General features: G+C 39.8%; 1 protein-coding gene across 2 annotated transcripts in view; it reads right to left on the bottom strand.

Annotated features, from left to right (window-relative positions):
• The window catches only part of LOC140492012 (follistatin-related protein 5-like), a 563,483-nt gene that overhangs the window by 528,887 nt on the left and 12,029 nt on the right, over window positions 1-22,567 (bottom strand). The gene's annotated exons all lie outside the window — the stretch shown is intronic.

Raw genomic sequence — 22,567 nt, forward strand, 5'->3', positions numbered from 1 at the left:
TTTCTATCCTACTGGTTACAAGCCACAGCTTACAGCAGCTGTTGAGAGACAAACAACTTGGCTTTCAGACTTCAAGGTTATTTTTTAACTTCAGAGCAGGCACACGGCTCCTTCCTGTCCAGAGGTTCGATTATTTCTGCACAAATATTCACACTGCAGGCTGTTCAGCTTCCTAGGAGCCAATCACAATTGTTGGATGGCAGAAGGCCTTTGTCTTTGATAACTAGGTCACTTGTCTACAGAGCAAACAACTACTTGATATTGACCTAATCTCCATTCCTACATAGCTCCTTGTAATTAGGCTTTCACTGCAGCTTCACAGAGAAACTATGTAAACAGCATTTACAATGTGTGTCAGGTTACTCGCTTTTATAAAGTACAGCAATCCTTGTCTTTCATAATAATTATTTTCTGGTTTCAGACCATAAGCAAGAACACAAAAAGATAGTCTTTACAAAAGTGACATATATAAGGAGATAATCGCAAACAGTTGTGAATCCTTGGGATCGGATTGATCTTGCTGTATTCTTAACAAAAGCACATGGATGCAACAGTATGATGTCACTCAAAAGAAGGTTCATTCTCGGCTAACCTCCCTTACTTGTACTGACAGCATGCAAAGATGGAAATCAGGATGTCATGAATATGCAGGGAGACACTGCTACTGTGTATTAATATTGTACTTTCCTACCACCATTACAAGCTCAATCCTGATCCTTATTAACATTCATTATTCTACATTAATTCATATGTACAATTGGTTTCAGAAAGTTTGTTACTCAGTTTGAAGTCACATCAAGCACAAGTGGAATTTCCCTGCCTTACTCAGAACTTTTCGAAGAGTGGGTGCAGTATCTTAATTGGATGAAAAACAATGTTTCATTAGGGTGGGTTAAATGTTTTTTACGTTCCCAGTGGGCCAAGCTTCCCTAGCCATAAAATTGACAAGAATCGGTTTTGTATTATTAGCATATTAAAAATACTTACTAAATATATTAGCCAAAAACAGGAAAATCTGTTTAAAATCCAACTGTGTATGAGAATCATAATCCTGATGAAATAAACATCTTCCTCTGTGCGCTAGTCACTATAAAGATATTTTTGTGAAAGACTGGGTAAAAATATTTAGGGTTGATGCCTCTCCACGTTGATTACTTCATGAGAAGTTTCAGTTGTAGCCATAGAGTCATACCTTTTGGAAAACCGACCCTTCAGTCCACACCGACCACAATCCCAATCTGAAATAGTTCCACCTGCCTGTCTTGGGGCATATACCTCCAAACATTTCTTAGTTGTTATGTATTTATCTAAATGTCTTTTAAACATTGTAACTGGGCTTGCATCCACCACTTGCTCTGGAAATTCATTCCACACATGAACCACTGTAACAAAATTGCCCCTGGTGTCTGTTTTAAAGCTCTCTCCACTACCTTAAAAATAGGCCACCTAGTCTTAATATCACCCCCCACCCAGGGAAAAGACACCTGCCATTCACCTTAGCCACAGCCTTCATAAAAGGTCACCTCCCTCCAAATTCCTATGATCCACTGAAAAAATCCCAGCCTACTCAGCTTCTCCTTACAACGCAAATCCTCCATTCCTGCAACATCCTGGTAAATCTCTTCTAAATCTTTTCCAGCTTAATAATATCCTTCCTAAAACAGGGCAACTGGAGCTGGACAGTACTCCAGATGAGGTTTCACCAACATCCTGTACAACCTCAACATAAATATCCCAACTTCTATACTCAGAAGGTCTGAGCAATGAAGGCAAGAATGCCAAATGCCTTCTTTACCACTGTCTGTATAGAACACAAACTTCAAAGAATTGTGTACTTGAGCCCCTGGGTATCTGTTCCAAAGCACTACCCAAGGCCCAATTTTTAATTGTTTAAGTGTTTCTTTTGTTTGTTTTACCAAAATGCAATAGCTTGCATTTATCTAAATTAAACTCCATCCAACAATCTTGAGCCCATTGACCCAGCTGAGAAGATCTCTTTGTAATCAGAGGGAACCTTTTCCACTGTCATATGCAGTCTGGGCTTGGCACAGCAGCTACACTAGCTGATGTCAGCAAGCCTTACCAGGTGGGGCTGAATCCAAAACAGGCCAACTCAAGAGGCTACTTTTCTGGATGCAAACCTTCGGTGCGAATATATCCAATGTATAGATTAACCTTGTGGTGATGAGGGGTCAGTTATCTGACAGTGTGTAAGCTGCTGAGTGTTGAAGCTTCTTTGTTTCAGGATGTGAAAACTGGTTGATGTGTGAGGGGCAGCACTGCTGTGGTGCAAGTCGTGCCACACTGATAGCTATAATAAAAGATGACGTATTCATTGCACCCAAGGCATCCAATAGAGCTGCCTGGTACCCAATCCTGTGATTGACAATCCATTGCAGAGATGATTTTCTCATGGTCATTTACACTCAGCAGGAGGGAAGTATGAATAGACAGTACCCCATACTCTAACAGAGCAGAGCAGATCATTTAATTTCTTGCAGCACTGCAGCCAAGTTCACTTGACTTGCCCAAGAGTGCTGACTGATGCAATCACCCCTGATCAAGTTGCCATCTATGGAAATGAAGTTCCCTCCTCTAATGGACAGCTCTCTGGACAGGCTCTAGTTTAGCCATCACAAGAGCATGGCATTCCTTTGTTCGAGAAGGTGACATGGTGTCTGAGTGCCTTTCAAAATTGTTTAAGCAAGCTGGAGTTCTGACATTCTCCTTGGAGAACAGAACATCCTGCCTGCCAACGACAAGTTGGCATTTTACCCATTCATGCAAGTTTAATGAGTTGGGAACACAGATGTATGGGATATCCCATCTCACCGCATGATCAACTCTCCGCCCTATCCTCCCACTTACGCACACAAAAAATTTGTCTAACCAAACTGATCAATGAAATATAGCCAATGGAAAAGAAATCAGACAGGATTCATGATTGAAACAGTGTTATCATCACAGCTGATGGTTATACAGGACAAGTCAGATCTCAAAATCAAATACAAAAAGATGCTTTGTTGTGTTGCAATTTGGTTCCTGTGACAGTCAGTTATGAACCAGATTCACACAAGGCTGCCAATGATCTTTTAACAAAAGTTTGTTACACATAAGAAAAGCTTGATATAAGGGCAAAACAAAGATACAATCTTTTTCCAAAGCAATATTCTTTACAGTCACTCAATTTCAGTAAGTATGACTGCTATTTTGGCCTTTAATTTCTAACTTAGCTGACAGTAGTTCTGTAGGCCTGGATTCCTTTTTCCTTCTGACAAATTCTACATGAAGTGTCACAACCTGGAGATTTCAAAATAACTGCCCTTCTGCTGGGATGAAGCTGCTCGTCTGAACTGAATTCAAATATTATTGGTCTTTGATCATTTGTTTTTCCTGTACATATTTTAAAACTCTGCATTATAATTGCTACATCAAATAACCTCCCAGGTATCACGTTCGGCACTGAAATGAAATGCCTTTTTGGAAATATATTTAGTTCAGTATACCAAATGACCTCTGACCTCAAGAAAAGCTGTATCCATGGAACTGAAACTACAACTCCATTTTACCACTACTGTGAAATCTAAATCTTCAATTAATAATTTACTTGAACTTTTACGTGACCATAAAGGAAGACTGAGTTGTTCATTGCAGAGGGTAGGTCAGGTTCAACTGAAGCATTCAAGAGGGTGTTAGATGATTATTTTAAAAGGTAAAACAGTACACAGGATTATGGGGAAAATGGAGGAGAATAGCACCCAGTCATAACGCACTTTCAGAAAAACTCAGAATTCTGAGTTTCTATGTCAGCAGCACTGCAGACCCCAATTTCACACCCATGTTTCTAATGTTTATTTCATCTGTATGCAATGATGACATGAAAAATGTTTATCTGCTTATGCTTCATTAAAGAACCTGTAAGATTAAGATGACAGATGCTAGGTTTACGAAAATTAAATCAGCTCATTAGACAAACGATAAACATGAATGACAACATCAGATTATTCCAGGGATGACAGGGTTGTTGAAATGAGGAGAGATTGAGAAAACTAGGTTTGTATATTCTAGAATTTAAGAATGAGAAGTGTTCTCATTGAAACTTAATTCTCACAGCCCGTGCCGGGATAGATATAGAGATGCCATTTCCCCTGACTGGTGACTCAAGAAACAAGGAACATAAATGGCCTAACTTCTCCTGAGATGAGAAGAAATTTCTCCACTCAGGGTGGAGAACATTCTCTATCCTAGCGGGCTATGAAATCTCAATCACTAAGCATGATCATGACAGAAATCGATAATATTGACATGGTGGCACAGTGGTTAGCACTGCTGCCTCACAGCACCAGTTCAATTCCCTCTTCAGGTGACTGACTGTGTGGAGTTTGCACATTCTCCCCGTGTCTGCGTGGGTTTCCTCCCACAGTCCAAAAAATGTGCAGGTTAGGTGAATTGGCCTTGCTAAATTGCCCGTAGCCTTAGTTAAAGAGGTAAATGTAGGGGAATGGGTCTGGGTGGGTTGCACTTCGGTGGGTCAGTGTGGACTTGTTGGGCTGAAGGGCCTGTTTCCACACTGTAAGTAATCTTTTAAAAAAAACTAAACCAGAAACTCAAGGGTTATGGAAATAATGCAGGAAAATGGCATTGAGGAGAATTTCAGCCACAATCTAAATTGGTGGAGCACACAAGATGGGCAGAATGATCTACTCTGTTCCTATATTCAAGGTTCTGTAAGATCTGCGAACCTATATCTATCACAATGGGAATTGTACATGTTAAAATGTTTCCCAGAGTGAGGTCAAACAACTTAAGTGTTACGCCTTTGAGATTGATCACTTTGAAATGTGTTAAAGCTTGGTGGCATTTCAATGACTCACTCTATTAAGATCTACTGTAGCTTTATAAAGTCTTTGTACTTTGGAACATAAATTTTCTTCTAGCTTTCTCAGGGTCACAAACCTTAAATAATTCACAAGCTATCACATCCAATTTTGGGCAGGGGAACAGAGGGATGTGTTAAGAGGAAAGGAGAGTTTGTACTTAACTGAACTGAGGGTAATGTGCTTCTGACTGTCTCTGGAGTAACATGGCCATATTCAGAATAAAAAGGTTAAGTCACCATTGTCTTTCCAGTCCATAGGCTGCTGCCTGACGGAGGCGTAGGTGATGGAGGTGTTGAGAAGGTAAGTCCTTCTTGTTAAGTGGCATCCATAGCAGAAATTTAACCCACACTGCATCACAAACCAGGTCTCCACCTGACTGAGCAACAGTTCAGGTATGCTCATTGATAAACATTCAAATCAATTCTAACTTACGTCAAACATAATAAAAAATTAAAAGTTAGTAAAAAAGTGGATAAATTACTTTTTACAACACTCATGTATCCAGGAAAGCTGCTTCTAAATTGAAGAGAAATTGTCAAAATTAACATTTGTCTCTCTTCTGTTGTACTTCTTACTTGGCATGGCATTGGTATGATAATAAATCAACATGGGAGGCTAAGAGAAGCCTATGCATGGCATCCAGAACTCTCGGTTCTGGAATAATGACCAAGAAAATAATATTGATTCAGAGTCTGGAAATAATTTCTGTTACTTGGTCACTTGGGTTAAACTCCCAACTCACTCTTGCCTTTCTGTGCTGACTGTTGCTGTAGAGAAAGGTTAAAAGAGCCTCAACTTGCTCAGGAGTACCTCAGGGTTGCGAGGTGCAGTTCCACGAGGATTACTCTCAATGTATCATTGAGACCAAATGGGTGGTATAGTGGATCAGTGGTTAGCACTGCTGCCTCACAGCACCAGGGACCGAGGTTTAATTCCCACCTCGGGTGACTGTCTGTGTGGGGTTTGCATATTCTCCCTGTGTCAGCGTGGGTTTCCTCCCACAATCCAAAGATGTACGTGCCAGGTGAATTGGCTGTGCTAAATTGTTGATAGTGTTAGATGTATTAGTCAGGGGTAAATATAGGATAGGGGAATGGGCCTGGGTGGGTTACTCTTTGGAGGATTGTTGTGGACTTGTTGGGCCTGTTTCCATACTGTAGTGAATCTAATCTTAAAAAAAGAAGTGCATGATTTGGCAGTTGAAGTGGAAGTCATCTAATAACTGCTTAAAAGGACAATACCTTGTGAAGAAGCATTGACAAGATTTTGCTTTTGGCTTCACAATCTTATTTAGACCCAGCTGTGGTTCTGACTCTCACATACTTGTCCCACAAGGTATTCTCAATTTTACTTGAATGCTACTAAATGAATCCTACACCCTATAAAATTTGTACCTGCTTCAATTGCAAGTGCATGCAACTTGCACTCAATTGACCTTCCTCAAAAATATTGGCTAGGGATTTCAGAAACTCATACATCAGTAAAGTATTATTATAATTCAGACAGGAAACTAGTAACTTAGTTATGAAAATAGAGGAAAGAGAAATTCATAAGATGGCTAATTTAAGAGGTTTGGAGCTATTTAAAGAACTGCTTAAGTTTTAATTGCATCATTTAGAACAGCTGAAGGTCACAATTATGTAGATGTTTCTAAGCCAGTTCGAGTGTACTTAACTATCAGTACAAACTAGTAAACCCCAACATATTTGAAGGAGGACATTCATGTAATTTTGTGGCTCTACGTTATTTTTATCTGTTTCAGATGCATTTTTAAGTAAAAGAGGAAAAAGGACCATTTTAAAAACCTAATGCAATTGTTCAAATGTAACTTTTTGATGCTATATACTGATTCTGATGTCATTCTGGGAAATAAAACTTTTGTTGTCTATCAAATGTAGTAAATATTACATTCATCAAGAAACACCAGGCCTTCATTCCCATGTCTTACACTTTTTTCCTCCATGAATGCCACAACTGATGTGAGGATATCATTCAATCAATGGATACCTGTAGGAGAAAGTGAGGACTGCAGATGTTGGAGATCAGTCAGAAACAGTGTGGTGCTGGAATAGCGCAGCAGAGGAGCAGGAGAGTCAACATTTCAGGCATAAACTCTTTCAGGAATTTTGGGGAGGAGGGTGGAGCGCAAGGGGGCTGTGAAATAAATGGGAGGGAGTGGAGCTAGGGAAAACTAGCTTGGAAGGCAATAGGTAGATGAAGATGGGAGGTGGTAATGGTGATAGGTCAGAACGGAGGATGGAGCAGATAGATGGGAAGGACGATGGACAATTCGGACAGTTCAAGAGGCTGGTGCCAAATTGAAGAATTGGATCTGGGATAAGGTGAGGTCTTATAGTACCTCATGCAAATGGCCATTATTGGTATATCAGTCAATACTTGTCATTTTTGGTATATTACCAACAACCATCCACACCATCAGGTGTCAATGGATACATTTTCTTAAACTGGCATTTATGCAACATCTTTGGGTGTCTGAAAACATTTTCCAATCAGCTAAAATAATCTAAAAGACAATTGTACACTTTTGGTTCTGCAGTAATGACTGAGAAAAGGATATTGATTCCGTGCCTGGAACTAATTTCCATGACTTGGAAGCTTGAGATAACCTCCCAACTCCCTCTTGCCTTTATGTGCTGACTGTTGCTATAGAGAAAGATTTTAAGAAAAGCCTCGGTTTGCTCACGAGTACCTCAGGGTTTGGAGGTGCAGTTCCACAAGGGTTACTCTCAAATATATCACTGAGACCCGAAAAAGTAGTGTATGATTTGGCGGGTGAAGTGGAATTAATCCATTAACTGCTGACAGGCATTTATTGTAGTAGCAGAAAATATAGTGTGGAAACAGGCCAGTTGGCCCAACAAGTCGACATTGAGCATTCAAACAGCAACCCACTCAAACCCATTCTCCTGCATTTACCCCTGACTAATGCACCTAACACTGTGGTCAATTTAGCAAGGTCAAATTTACCTGACCGGCACATCTTTGGATTATGGGAGGAAACCCACGCAGACGCACGGAGCATGTGCAAACTCCACACAGACAGTTGCTCAAGGCTGGAATCAAACCTGGGTCCCTGGTGCTGTGAAGGAGCAGTACTAACCACTGAGTCACCATGCCACTCTTGCCCAAAAGATGGCATCTCTGGAAGATCAGGAAAATGCCAAGCAGTTCATTTTCCCATTTAATCATTATGCCATTCATTTCTTGAAATTCTGCCTGAATTCCTTTAGCTGATGATAAAGCATACTGATGCAATGCGGCAAACGACTTACAAATCATATAAACTACCTTCTTTCACAATGGTAAAAATAAGTTCATTAAAATCAGAAGCATGTTTTATATAGCTTCCCTAGCAGAGATGGAATTAGAGAGTGGTGGTAAATCAGGGGGCTTGATATATTACAGGATACTACAGTGTATTAAGATGCATGCCAAATTATGTCATTGTTATGCTACAGGTATCTCAGGAACATTAGCTCATGGGGGATTTATTAAAGCACTAAGACTAAAGTCCTGCTTTCTCCCAAGATTTAAAGTGCAATTTCAAGTGCAGAAATATAAAGTCATCGAGTCATAGAGATGTACAGCACGGAAACAGACCCTTCGGTCCAACTCGTCCATGCCGACCAGATATCCCAACCCAATCTAGTCCCACCTGCCAGCACCCGTGCCATTTCCCTCCAAACCCTTCCTATTCATATACCCATCCAAATGCCTTTTAAATGTTGCAGTTGTACCAGCCTCCACCTCTTCCTCTGGCAGCTCATTCCATACACGTACCACCCTCTGTGTGAAAAAGTTGCCCCTTAGGTCTCTTTTATATCTTTCCCCTCTCACCCTAAACCTATGCCCTCTATTTCTGGACTCCCCCACCCCAGGGAAAAGACTTTGTCTATTTATCCTATCAGTGCCCCTCAATTTTATAAACCTCGAAAAGGTCACCCCTCAGCCTCCGACACTCCAGGGAAAAACTGCCCCAGCCTGTTCAGCCTCTCTCCATAGCTCAAATCCTCCAACCCTGGCAACATCCTTGGAAATCTTTTCTGAACCCTTTCAAGTTTCACAACATCTTTCTGATAGGAAGGAGACTAGAACTGCACGCAATATTCCAACAGTGGCCTAACCAATGTCCTGTACAGCCGCAACATGATCTCCCAACTCCTGTACTCAATACACTGACCAATAAAGGAAAGCATACCAAACACCTTCACTATTCTATCTACCTGCGAACACATTTTCAAGGAGCTATGAACCTGCACTCCAAGGTCTCTTTGTTCAGCAACACTTAGTGTATAAGTCCGGCTAAGATTTGCTTTCCCAAAATGCAGCATCTCACATTTATCTGAATTAAACTCCATCTGTCACTTCTTAGCCCATTGGCCCATTTGCTCAAGATCCTGTTGTAATCAGAGGTAACCTCCTTCGCTGTCCACTACATCTCCAATTTTGGTGCCATCTGCAAACTTACAGTAGAGGACCCAGCACCGATCCTTGTGGCACTCCACTGGTCACAGGTGTCCAGTCTGAAAACCAACTGTCCACCACCACCCTCTGTCTTCTACCTTTGAGCCAGTTCTTTTTCCAAATGGCTAGTTTTCCTTTATTCCGTGAGATCTAACCTTGCTCACCAGTGTCCCATGGGGAACCTTTCGAACACCTTCCTGAAATCCATATAGATCACATCTACTGCTCTGCCTTCATCAATTCTTTGTTACTTCTTCAAAAAACTCAATCAAGTTGCAAAAAGCCATGTTAACTATCCCTAATCAGTCCTTGCCTTTCCAAATACATGTACATCCTGTCCCTCAGGATTCCCTCCAACAACCTGCCCACCACCGATGTCAGGCTCACTGGTCTATAATTCCCTGGCTTGTCCTTACTACCCTTCTTAAACAGTGACACCACGTTAGCCAACCTCCAATTTTTCGGCACCTCACCTGTGACTATGATACAAATATCTCAGCAAGATGCCCAGCAATCACTTCTCTAGCTTCCCACAGAGCTCTAGGGCACACCTGATCAGGTCCTGGGGATTCATTCACCTTTATGCATTTCAAGACATCCAGCATTTCCTTCTCTGTAATACAGACATTTTGCAAGGTGTCACCGTCTATTTCACAACTTCCTATATCTTCCATATCCTTTTCCACAGTAAATACTTATGCAAAATACTCATTTAGTACCTCCCCATTTTCAGCGGCTCCACACAAAGGCTGCCTTGCTGATCTTTGAGAGGCCCCATTCTCTCCCTTGTTACCCTTTTGTACTTCATGTATTTGTAAAAACCCTTTGGATTCTCCTTAACTCTATTTGCCAAAACTATTTCATGTCCCCTTTTTGCCCTCCTGATTTCCCTCTTAAGTATACTCCTACTGCCTTTATACTCTAAGGATTCACTCGATCTATCCTGTCAATACCTGACATATGCTTCCTTCTTTTTCTTAACCAAACCCTCAATTTCTTTAGTCTTTCAACATTCCCTATATCGACCAGCCTTTCCTTTCACCCTAACAGGAATTCTGGATTCTAGTTATCTCATTTGTCCCTGACCAATATTTTGCAAATGTTCAAAGAATTTCAGAAGAAATAAGGACATTATCAACTCACCTCAAAGAGGAATGACTTCATAGAAGCATAGAATGGTTGTAGAGGAGGCCATTCAGCCCATCATTTTTGCAGCAGCTCTTCAAATGAGCTGCATTAATTAGTACGAATCTCCTGTTTTTCTCCCCATGCCTTTGTATATTATTTCTGTCTAAATCATCCAATACATCTTTGAATGGCTGCAGCACAAAAGGGGACCACTTAGTCCATTGTGCAACAACAATTGACCTAGCTCCACACCTCCACTACTTTTTTATAGATTTGCAATTTATTTTCTTCTCAGATAGTCATCCAATTGTCTTTTGATGTCTCGAGACAATTTGTCTCCATCATACGTACTGCATTCAAACCCTAACCACTCGCTGTTTAATAAAAAGTTTTTGCCCACACGTTGCTTCTTTTGACAAATTATATTTTATCAGTGCCCTCTGTTATGCATCCATCCCCCATCAGGAACAATTCCTTTCTATCTAATTGGTCTAGATGCTTCATGTGTTTGAACACTTATCAAGTCTCCTCTTAACCATCTCTTCTCCAAGTAAATGAACTCAACATCTTAAATTTACCCACGTAACTGAAGTTCATGAACCCTGGAACCATTCAACCTTTTTCTGCATTTTCTAATGTCTTCACAGTCTATGTCTGATGCCCACAATAAGGAAATATTCATTGAGGCTGACCCTAGGGTTTTTAAAAAATTTATTATAACTTTTTGTTTTTGTACTCTAGGCTCTTATTTGTAAAATCCAGAATACTCTATGTTTAACTGGTTTCTTACTCAACCTTCAGTGACTTATGCATGTTTATCTTAAGGTCTCTCTGCTCCTGTATTTCCTTCAAAACTGTACCATTTGATTTATACAAAATAAATACATTCCTACAAAAATTAATTTCATCTGCCACTTTCCTGCCCATTTTACCAGAATGTTTGAGATTTCATTTTAAGAACATGCTAATTAGCAAGTAACTAGAAGGTAGTATGCATGACTAAATAATATTCAGTCTACCTTGTAAAATGTAGTGTGAAGCAATGTAGCCATGTTTCCCTGTAATAATAACTGATGTTCTGTTACAATTCTGTCTGCTGAGCAATCTTGCAAATATATCTTCAAATAAACAAAACACATATGTATTTACCAGATCTGGCGCAAGATTGGTAAACTTGTTTAAACAAAAGATGGTGATCAGTAGTGGTTATGCTTACAAGATGTGAAGGCAGTGAGGTGAATTTGAAGACCACTGCAGAAGCATAGGACAAGGTTTGAAGTGGTGCAGTATCAGTATTTACATAAACTCCAAGGGGCAACAAAAAAACCACTATAAATATGGCACTGGCATAACATTCAGTTCAGTATTTGTGGACTAATTCATAGAGGCATTCTGCCAGTTTTGAATTGGGCTGTGAAAGCTGCAAGGTCATGAAAATAGGTGCTCAAGGCCATATCCCTGAGAAAAGGAAAAATATGTAAAAGATATAGGAAATAAAGTTGGGCACCAGCCAAATCAGAACAGTAAAGATAGACAAAGAAAAAGCACACAGGGCACTAGGTGGGTGGCATGGAACAAATAATGATTCGGGCTTGTCTCAGTTAATCTATGAAACCTGCTGGACTATCAGATTCATGTAAAGGGAACGTCAGAGTTCACTGTGTGGAACTGATGTCTTACAGACAACTGCCATAAGAATCAATTGATCAATTCATCAATACTGCATCAAGGGCAGGAACAGTGATTTCTCATAATCTGAACTGTCTGATGGATAATGATGTTCGTTATAGCTTCAACCCTTTCTAAAATGACCTTGGAGGAAAAAAAAGGAAAAAAAAAGGTCATCACATTGCCACACTGCTAAATAGGATAAAATATGAAGCCACTACAAGCAGACATGCAAGCATGAACTGCAGTTACCTGTATTGGCATGGTAGCCAAGACATGGAAAGTGACTAATGTTGCAAAAAGTGTGGCCTGTTGCACTCACTCAAACCTAACCTGCATGTACAAGTCATGTGGTGTAAAAAGATAATATACAGCATATTGTCAATGAGAGCAGGAAGTGCACCAGAGACATATTAATGCAAACAAACACAGAAAGCTGGCTGCAAGGTAAATAAGTGGAAGAGTCTTCAAATCAGAAGGTTACCAAGTTGGGTAATCTTATATTGAATGGAACTGCAAGAATTCCACCATCTACACTGACTGATGAGGGTAGATACCGTTATGGACGTGACCAGACCCCCTCAAAATTTACTAAGGCGGCAGCCTAGAACCTATGTTTTTTTATTTTATAGTAAAATATTAGATATGGTGTTCCAAATGCAATTTGATTGGTCAACCTACTTGACATTAAGCAAAACAATTTATTCAAACCCTAGTTAAAAATTCAAAAAAGACAAGGAAGGAATAGGGATAACTCAATTGCTGGAAAACTGAACAGAACAATAGATACGTATACTATTACTAATTAACTGTGCCAACCTAGTAGCATCCTATAAACACAGCATTGGCAAAAGGGCAAATACAGGAAACATATACAAGCCAGCAACCCAGGAAGAGAACCCCAGCTTCTGGCTGTTGTTATCAAGAGAAGGATAAATAGCTTACATTCCAAGACTCCAACAGCAACTGTTGCTGAAAACTAAAAATCCCTGGATCTGTGGGTGAGAACTTGACCACACCCATTCAGGCTGCTTCTATTTTTCCAGCTTTAAAAAACATCCAAGGCTTCAACAGTTGCTTATCTTTTTATAGACTGCTTGTTACCCGTTTCCCAAACTCTCTCTAAAAGAATTCGGCTCAAAACACACGTCTTAAAGCCACAGCATCATCACAATAACAATGTATCACTCAAGGAAGCTGCAGATATTTGTACTGTAGTACTGCATCATGGTGATCTCGACCAACACTGAGAATAAATATTCATTGAACCTATCAATTCAGCAACCCTCAGTTAACCTTAGTTTTGATAACATTAAGTATGCCTATATATTTTGTTATCATGAGGTAGCCGACTAGGCTGAGCTTTTGCAGAAAATCTTATTTTATTTCATGAGAAATGCGTTCTTGTTGGAAAAACACACAACCTCCTATGCTTTGCATATTTGTTAAATTGAGGATACATCAGCTATATTTCAATCCACAACTACAACAAAGAATTCCCTTATTTTCTAATGAGCTCCATTCTGTGCTCAAATTCAGACTCAGACAGCATGGAATCAGATCCTATTATCCAATTCATCCATATGACCAAGTTTCCCCAAATTAAATTAGTTCAATTTGCCTACACTAGATCCATATCCTTCTAAACCTTTCCTATTCATGTACGTATCCAAATGTCTCTTAAATGTTGTAACTGTACCTGGATCTACCACTTCCTCTGATAGTCATTATCTCACTTTGATGTCAAGAATTGTTATTGTGTTTGAAATGGAACAGTCAAGTGGTCACCCTTTCCTTGACGTTCTAGTTGAGCAATCTACTATTTCACTATTCAGTTTTGACATTTTACCCAGAATGTTACCAGACTCTTTCACTCTGAACCTTCATCTTGTTCAATCTTGTAGCTGGCCTTAGTGACAATCTTTTCAATATGGCTCAAACCATTTGGTCACTTGATTTGTCAAACTATCTTGAGATTTTAGTTACCCGGATCAGATTATTTCTTATTGTATATCACACAAACTCCACCAATGTTCTATATCACCTCAACATGACTTCACAACTCCTATACTCAAAAGGACTGAACAATGAAGGAAAGTGTGCCAGGTGCCTTTTTAACCATCCTGTCTATATGTGTTGCAAATGTCAAAGAATTATGTACCTGCATCTCTAGGTCCCTCTGTTCTACAACACTACCCAAGGTCCTAACATTAATTGTAAGGCCTACCCTTGGCTGTAGTACTGAAATGCAATATCTCGCATTTATGCAGACTGAACTCCATCTGCCATTTTGTAGCCCATTGAATGCACGGTCTATTCCTGATTATGGATCATGCATCTCAAAAGTTTGAATAACAGGTGAAGCCAGTTGTTTCACAGTACTGCTCTGCAGCTGCAACTAGGCATCATGTGCACCACTAACAAGTGCTGCTGAACAAACAAAACCAGGTTCTGCCTGTCAAACAATTGAGTTATATGATGTGAATGGGATGCCAAATGCATTAATCCCAAAGAGTGTCAAACCATATCAAACATTATATTACTTTGACTATTCTTTAAAGAGAAAGATATATATATCATGTCCAACCATATGGTAGCTTAAAAGTGTCCAACATTATATGTTATTCTGAAATTGGACAACATTTGCTGGATATTCCTGAGTGAATAAAGTTTTTTTTTTAGTTTATTGATGGGACATGGGTGTCACTGGCTGGCTAACATTTACTGCCTACCCCCAGTTGCCCTTGACACAATGTCCCATGATCAATATCCTGGGGGTTACTTTTGAGCAAAAAAAAATTAAACCTTCATATAAATACTGCAGTTACAAGAGCGCTGAGGCTAGGCATTGTGGTTAGCAGCTTACTTCCAATCTCCCCACTCTCTCCCCACCATATACAAAGTCCAGGAAAGGATTGCAATTGAGTAATCCCCATTTGTCTGCATTATTGCCAACAATGCTCGAGATATCTGACACCATCCAATGCAAAGTATCCCACATTACATCTCTTTAATCACCTTCAGCATTCACTGGTTTCAGTGGTAGAAATGTGTACCATCTTCAAGACACTTTACAGCAAGTCACCAACTCTCCCATGGGAGAACCTTAAATGCAAACCTCCACTACCTGGAAGGATAGGGATAGCACATGCATGGGGACACCAGCACCTGCAAAGTTCTCTACTGAGACTCATACCATCCTGAATAGAGAACTATATTGTCATTCCTTCACTACTCCTCAGACAAAATTCAAGAACTCTGTTCCTACCAGTGCTGTACATGTCCCTCCATCCTAAGGATTGCTCCAGTTCAAGGAGGTCGGTCAACACCATCTTTTCCAGGATTTCCAGAATTCAAAGGAGATGTGAGGGGCAAGATTTTTTCTTAGCCACAATAAGAAGATTCTGGAATGCATTGCCAGGGGTGGTAGTGCAGGCAAATACAATAGGTGTGTTGAAAGGGAATTTTAGATAAGCTCATGAATATGCAAGGAATGGAGGGATAGGGACCATGGCAGGCAGAAGGGAATAGTTTGATTGAGTGTAATGCTTGACACAACATTGTGGGCTGAAGGGCCTGTTCCTGTGTTGCACTGATCTATCTTCGCTCTAAGCAAAAGCTTACAGCAATTTGTGGGAAAAGATAACTAGCCTTCTTTAGGCTTCAGTATTTTCCACTACACAGAGACATGCCAGCTCCCCTTACAGACATCTGAAGGCTTCTGGCCAAGCTGCTAACCTACCCAGCAGCCAACCACATTTATGAGCCGGTCTTTGTCATTCATGGGTGTTCACAAACCAATCAGCTCTCTGTTGTTGGTCAAATCCAACCTTGTATACACCCCCCGGTGCGAGCCAGTCAGCAACCAGTCTGCCCTACTGACTGAGCAAAGCAGTGATGTAAACATTATTTTAGATGAGTTTTAGTCACTTGCTTTCTAAAAAAAAAGTGCAGTAATCCATCCCACAATCCTTGGCTTATAAACCATCTTTTTTTATAATGGAGTCTACAATGAATCATACAGTAAAAGACAAGTTTTGTATTAATAGCCACCATCAAATTATTACACCAAGTTGGCACAACTGCCTTATAAATTAGGACTCCTCTTCTCTGCAACAAGTTATACTGTTCCATGATTTCAACCCAGTTAAGGTTTTGGGACTCAAGAAAGTATATTTAAAATGTAAAACTCTGCACTATTTTAACAATACATTCCTGCATTGTTGCTTTTCAGTGGAAAGGAGTTAAAGTTTCACCTAATGTGAATCTATGACATGGTTAGATGAACATTATTCAACAGTACCATAGGGATGACAATACATCATCCAATTATCTTTTGTTATGACATGATGTTGAATTTGGCACTAAATTTGCAATACAACTTGTTCCCTACTTGGATAAGCAATTATACCCTTGCTGCGTCATAATTGACAGGGTTTTAACAAGGTCCACTGTACACTGCAATTTATTTTAAACAAAACATTTGCCACAAGAGTAAATCACAATGTATAGCACATGATAAAATAATGTTCCTCAACTCATCTTGTACTGCCGAAGCTTATAACCTAGTCTGTTACCTTGTTCCACTGCAGCAGTGATCAGCACAGATTAAAGGAGCAGACAGGTTGTATGTGTTGCCTCTCATTATTCCCATGTGCTTTATTTCATAAAATCACATGCCTATCAATGCAATTTCTTGACATTAACTATAGTAATTTATTGTAATAAGGCTTCATCTGGAATGGTTTGCAGCAAAACTTTATTAAAAAACAATCCCTCCCCTTATTTTCAAGGGTACAGGGTAATTTCAAATTTCAACTTCCCAGAGCATAGCGACCCTTGGCGTTCTACCACTTTATATGCACAGGTTGCACAGCTTATCCAATTTGAGCTGTCATTTTGAAAAGGTTATGTCTAATAGATGAAATTCCGTTTGATTGTGCTTTTGTTTAGAGCCTTGGGCCTCATTGAAAGTGCTATCTAAATGTGGGTGGTTGTAATTTGCAGACCATTGGATTATGCTAACATAATCATGAAAAACTCCTGTTGAGATTTTAAGCTGTAAAACAGGATGTAATAAAGTCCCAAATGTATTAGATTGCAACGGATTACGCATCTAGAAGTAAATGTCTCAGATATTATCAAACATAGATCAAATTAATCACCTAAATGTCTCAAAATCACAAAGCAAGGCTAAAAAGATAATAAGCGCATAAAGAGTATAACACACTAATAAATGCTATGCTCTTAGTTAAGTGAGAAAGTGTCACCAAACCAAGCTAATAAACGTGTCATTTTTGTAAACTGTCACAAACACCTAATGAAGGAGCAGCATCCAAAAGCCAGTGCTCCCAAATAAGCCTGTTGGACTATAACCTGGTGTTGTGATTTTTAAACTTTGTCTATGTATTAATAACAATTCAATTTATAGGGTCTGTTTCCATGCTGTATCACTGACTCTTTAGTCCAACCAGTCCATGCTGACTATGTTCCTAAACTAAACTAGTCCCATCTGCCTGCACTTAGCTCATATCTGAACAAAACTTTCCTATTCATGAATTTATCCAAAATGTCTTTTAAACATTGTAACTGTACCAGTTTCCACCACTTTGTCTGTGAAATAACTGCACAGAGACTGATAGATATCCCATCACAAAGTCATCCTATATTTACATGCGCACTGCACATGGGCTCTCACCAGCCAGTTCAAAGCCAGTCCCTAGACTGAAGAGACCGTCTGAATCTCCTGTTTATCTGTCAGACAGGGCTCCATGACCGGCCCTGATTAACGAGATCCGCCAATCACTACACTCTGGCAGTTCATTCCTCAGTTGAGAAGTGTGGCACTGAAAAGGCACAGGTCAGGCAGCATCCAAGGAGCAGTAGAGTCGACATTTTTGTCATAAGCCCTTCATCTTGTGTCACTTTTCAATTCTGATCTCTGGCACCTGCAGTCCTCATCTTCTCCCAATTTATTCATCACACAAACCACTGTAAAAAGTTGCCCCACATGTCCTTTTAAATCTTTCTCCTCTCATCTTAAAATATGCCCCAAGGTATTAAACTCCCCCCTATCTAGGGAAAAGGGCCTTATCATTCCCCTTATCTATGCCCCTCATGATTTTATAAATCTCAAGATCATCCCCAACCTCCTATGCTTCAGTGAAAAAAAGTTCCAGTCTGTCTTTATATCTCAAGCTCTTCATTCCAGGCAACAACCTGGTAAATCTTTTCTGAACTCTCTAGCTTAATTCATATCCTTCCTACTACAGGGCAATGAGAACTGCACCCAGTACTCTAGAAGAGGCTGCATCAACCTCTTCTAGAGGTGGCACAGTAGTTAGCACTGCTGCCTCACAGCGCCAGAGACCCGGGTTCAATTCCCGCCTCAGGCGACTAACTGTGTGGAGTTTGCACATTCTCCCCGTGTCTGCGTGGGTTTCCTCCGGGTGCTCCGGTTTCCTCCCACAGTCCAAAGATGTGCAGGTCAGGTGAATTGGCCATGCTAAAATTGCCCGTAGTGTTAGGTAAGGGGTAGATGTAGGGGTATGGGTGGGTTGCGCTTCGGCGGGGCGGTGTGGACTTGTTGGGCTGAAGGGCCTGTTTCCACACTGTAAGTAATCTAAGTAAAAATCTAAGTAAACATCCTGTACAACATAACATCCCAACTCATATACTCAAAGGTCTGGGCAATGAAGGCAAGTGTGCTAAATGTCTTTTTAATTACTGTCTACCTGTGATGCAAATAAGGTAAAATGTCATGATATTATTCATACATTTCCTTTTACATAAGCAGACTTTCAAGGGAAATTCAAAAAGTACAGGGCAGACTCTGTAACATACACATTTATGCCAAAAAAACCGACAGGTGTTACCAATACTGGTGTGCTATTGGTATGTTGCTACTTTTGAAAGCAATGGTCATGAGCCAAATAGGTAACATGTTTTCAAAATATAAATACATTGGTGAATGTAAAATGTATTCCGATTCTTTTCATCCTACTTCTTTGCCATATCCCAATATTTTCCTTGAACACGAGCATTTTAGAATTCAGGTAAATCTCAACACATTTCCTGGCAATTTGTTGTCACTTACCATAAATCATTACAATAATAATGGTATATGGTGTCAGAATGAAAATAATTGAATGATATCATATCAATATAATTACAGACAATAATTAAAACTTATCAACATAAGAATATAAGAAAGCGTGCAACTATGAGCAGACAGCTGGCATACTCCAGAGATCACATGCAATTTTCTCCATCGTGAATTCTGCATGATTAATTACACATTTTTTTCTGCAATCCTCAGAGTACAATCAAAACTTCACAATCTTTATTTTGATCACAATTTCATTAATCCAGCCTGAACAATATTCTTCCAGGCATTTCAATGTTCACAGCACAGAAATAGTCATATTCCTAAATTTATTTTTAAAAAATTGCCCCTAATGACTGCAAGGTGAAAAGCTTTGACAAAATAAGTTTATTTTCAGGGGTGCTCAAATACTTTACCACCTTAATCCATACTTATCAGAAAAAGCTTTAGCCCCATTCCAAATAAGGTGATTTTCAAGTGTTCTTTTGAAATAATTATTTGGTAGGCCATTAAAATATATAAGCTGCAAGTTAATTCCATATCTATGATTGACTAAAACAGTTGATCTACAAAAAAATTCCTTATAGACCACTATTGCACATCTGGTTGTAGCACGAGTCCTATCAACAATCACTTACTGGGGTGCATTGGGAAAGCCTGAAATGTTAAGTCCAAACTGTATTGTAAACAAGCAAGCAAATATTCCAATAGCCTTCACTTTTATTGTATTGGTACGCTTTCTAATTTGAATATCAACTGGCCAAAAGACAGAGCCAGATCTTATTTTGACTGGTATTTGTGATGATTTGACAGCTGACACCCAGGATGTTTTTGCTAAAAGGATGCTTCAAACCTGCATAAACTCTCCATTGAAATAGGTGAAATGAATAAAGAAATAAAAATTAGCCGTGTGTTTTTCCCTCGCTCAATTTGAAAAAAAGGTTAAAATACATTTGCAGGGATCAAGCTCTTGGAGTGAAGTCTTACCTGACTGGGTCATGGACAGTTACCAGAAGGTGGAATCAAACCCTAGCCCCTGGTGTTGGGAGGCAGTAGGGCTAACCACTGAGCCACTGTGCCACTCCCTACTGGGTCATGAATTGAAACATCAGATAATAAGTTTTGGAATAAGTACATGGAAAGATACAAGCTTTCAAATTGGGATTTTTGACCTCTGCCCTATTCTCTGAGCCACCTTCCCCCTTAACCTCTGGTGGAGGAACTCACACAAATGCAGTGTCAAAGAATATCAATGAAATGTTATGCCAATGTATGATCTTTTTAAGTCGACACAACCTGGATTTGATATACAAATATCAATTAAGAATGAACAAAGAAATAACAAATAATTATTTTTAATATAGATCATGGTAATGTATTGGAGTCAAAACAGTCAATTATTGTGCTTTTGTTTTGTTTCTGCCTAAAAAGGATCAGATGTTTTTTGATAAATACTTCATAAGACTTCAAACGACAAATGATTATTCATCATTGAACATTGCTTGGTTACTCGAGTTTGCAAAAATTGTACTTCTAGCAGTGTTTAATCCAGAGATCAATTACCCACCCTTGTATGAAGTGTGTTCATATTGGAATTTTAGTGTGTTATTTTCAACATGCCTCCATCCTAGAAGACTTCAATAGCTTAAAATTTCTGTGTTCATATTTTGTCAAAAAATGTTCACTATTTGTAAAAATAGCATTGCAGTGGATAAACACTTTTAAGATCAATAGGATAATGATCATTTTTAACATGCACCCAAGTGGTGCAGTGGTCACTGATTTCAGACCAGGTGATTCCAGTTTGGCAGTTAGCAGGTAAGATGACAAACAGCCAAATGACAAAAAAAATTACTTTCTACGACCAGAAGGTGTGCAAAGCTGCGCATATATCTCTTATCCAATAATTACTTCATAGCCACCAGCAGCTGTATGTCCTGGTAAGAGGTGGACCACCCACATTTAAATATGACAGTTGATAAAAATCAGCCAAGATATCAAGCAACGCTTTTTAGGACAGTTTTCCACTTACAGTCTCATGTCCACCACTCAACAAACCTATCACCTTCCCACCAACTGCCCCTCGCCACCACCCCCTCAACCTCAATTATCCAGACTTGGCCAATACTCAGCCCACAACTACCAAGGTGATTTATGTGACCCACCATGCCTTTAAAATACAGATCAGTATCAGCATGACTAAGATTTTCGAAGGAACTGCTCCACCAAACTTGCTTCCAAAAGGTTCATTAGTGAATTGATCATAGCAATTGCAGGACAGAAACAGTTTGTCATTGGAGGAATGAACAGCACAACATGAACGATTTAACTGAACTCGAGGCATGAAACCATAGCAAATTGTGAGGCTTTGAAAAATAATTCTGGGAAATCAAAATCCATGTTGTGGGGTGGTGAAAGTCAGATGGTGTAACATGGTTGGGAAGGGGAGGTATGTATCGATGAAAGTTGGGGATGGTCCATAAGCATCTGGAGTTAGGGAGACACACAGACATTGGTAGGAGTGAAAACAGTCACAGCAATAGCCCAGGACTGATGAGACAAAACAGGGTGGAAGGGAACGTAGGTTGTTGTATGCACGGGCAATCTATCCTGCTCCTGTGATTTTAACCATTAAACCTCCTGGGCCTCTGAGAAATTTGGGTGGGGAGGTGGGGAATCATGAGTGTCAGAGTCATAGAGTCAGATGTACAGCACAGAAACAGACCCTTCGGTCCAACTCATCCATGCCAACCAGGTATCCTAACCTAATCTGGTCTCATTTGCCAGCACTTGGCCCATATCACTCTAAACCCTTCCAATTCATATACCCATCCAGATGCCTTCCAAACGTTGCAATTGTAGGTGGGTAATTTAGTGACGTTAGATGTTGCTGGCCAGATGAGTAAGTGAATGACTGGACTGGGATAGGTGACTGAGTGATAGGGTGGGGAAAGAACGTGATTCAGTGACTGGGAGATCGGTAAGTCAAGTAACTTGGGTGGTGAGTGGGATTGAGTTGATACATTCCTTTCCCCAAAATCCTCTGCAACTCTCATCCAACTTTCTCAAAAGCCTAGCTATAACATTAGCTGGGAAAATAGGAAACCACAGGCTGAAAGACAACCCATTTCTGACATCAACTTTCATGTGAATTCTGGAGTGTGCTCCAGAGGAAAACAGAGCTCAGTGTTAGTTAAAGCCAACTCCTTAGGTCAGTCCAGACTCCCAATTCCCACTCTCTTCTCAAGGTGATCTGGACTTGTGGCCTAACCGTTTGCTTCTTCTCACTCGATTGCCTAAA

This window comes from Chiloscyllium punctatum, chromosome 20 (assembly GCF_047496795.1).
Source record: "Chiloscyllium punctatum isolate Juve2018m chromosome 20, sChiPun1.3, whole genome shotgun sequence".
Taxonomy (NCBI): Eukaryota; Metazoa; Chordata; class Chondrichthyes; order Orectolobiformes; family Hemiscylliidae; genus Chiloscyllium; species Chiloscyllium punctatum.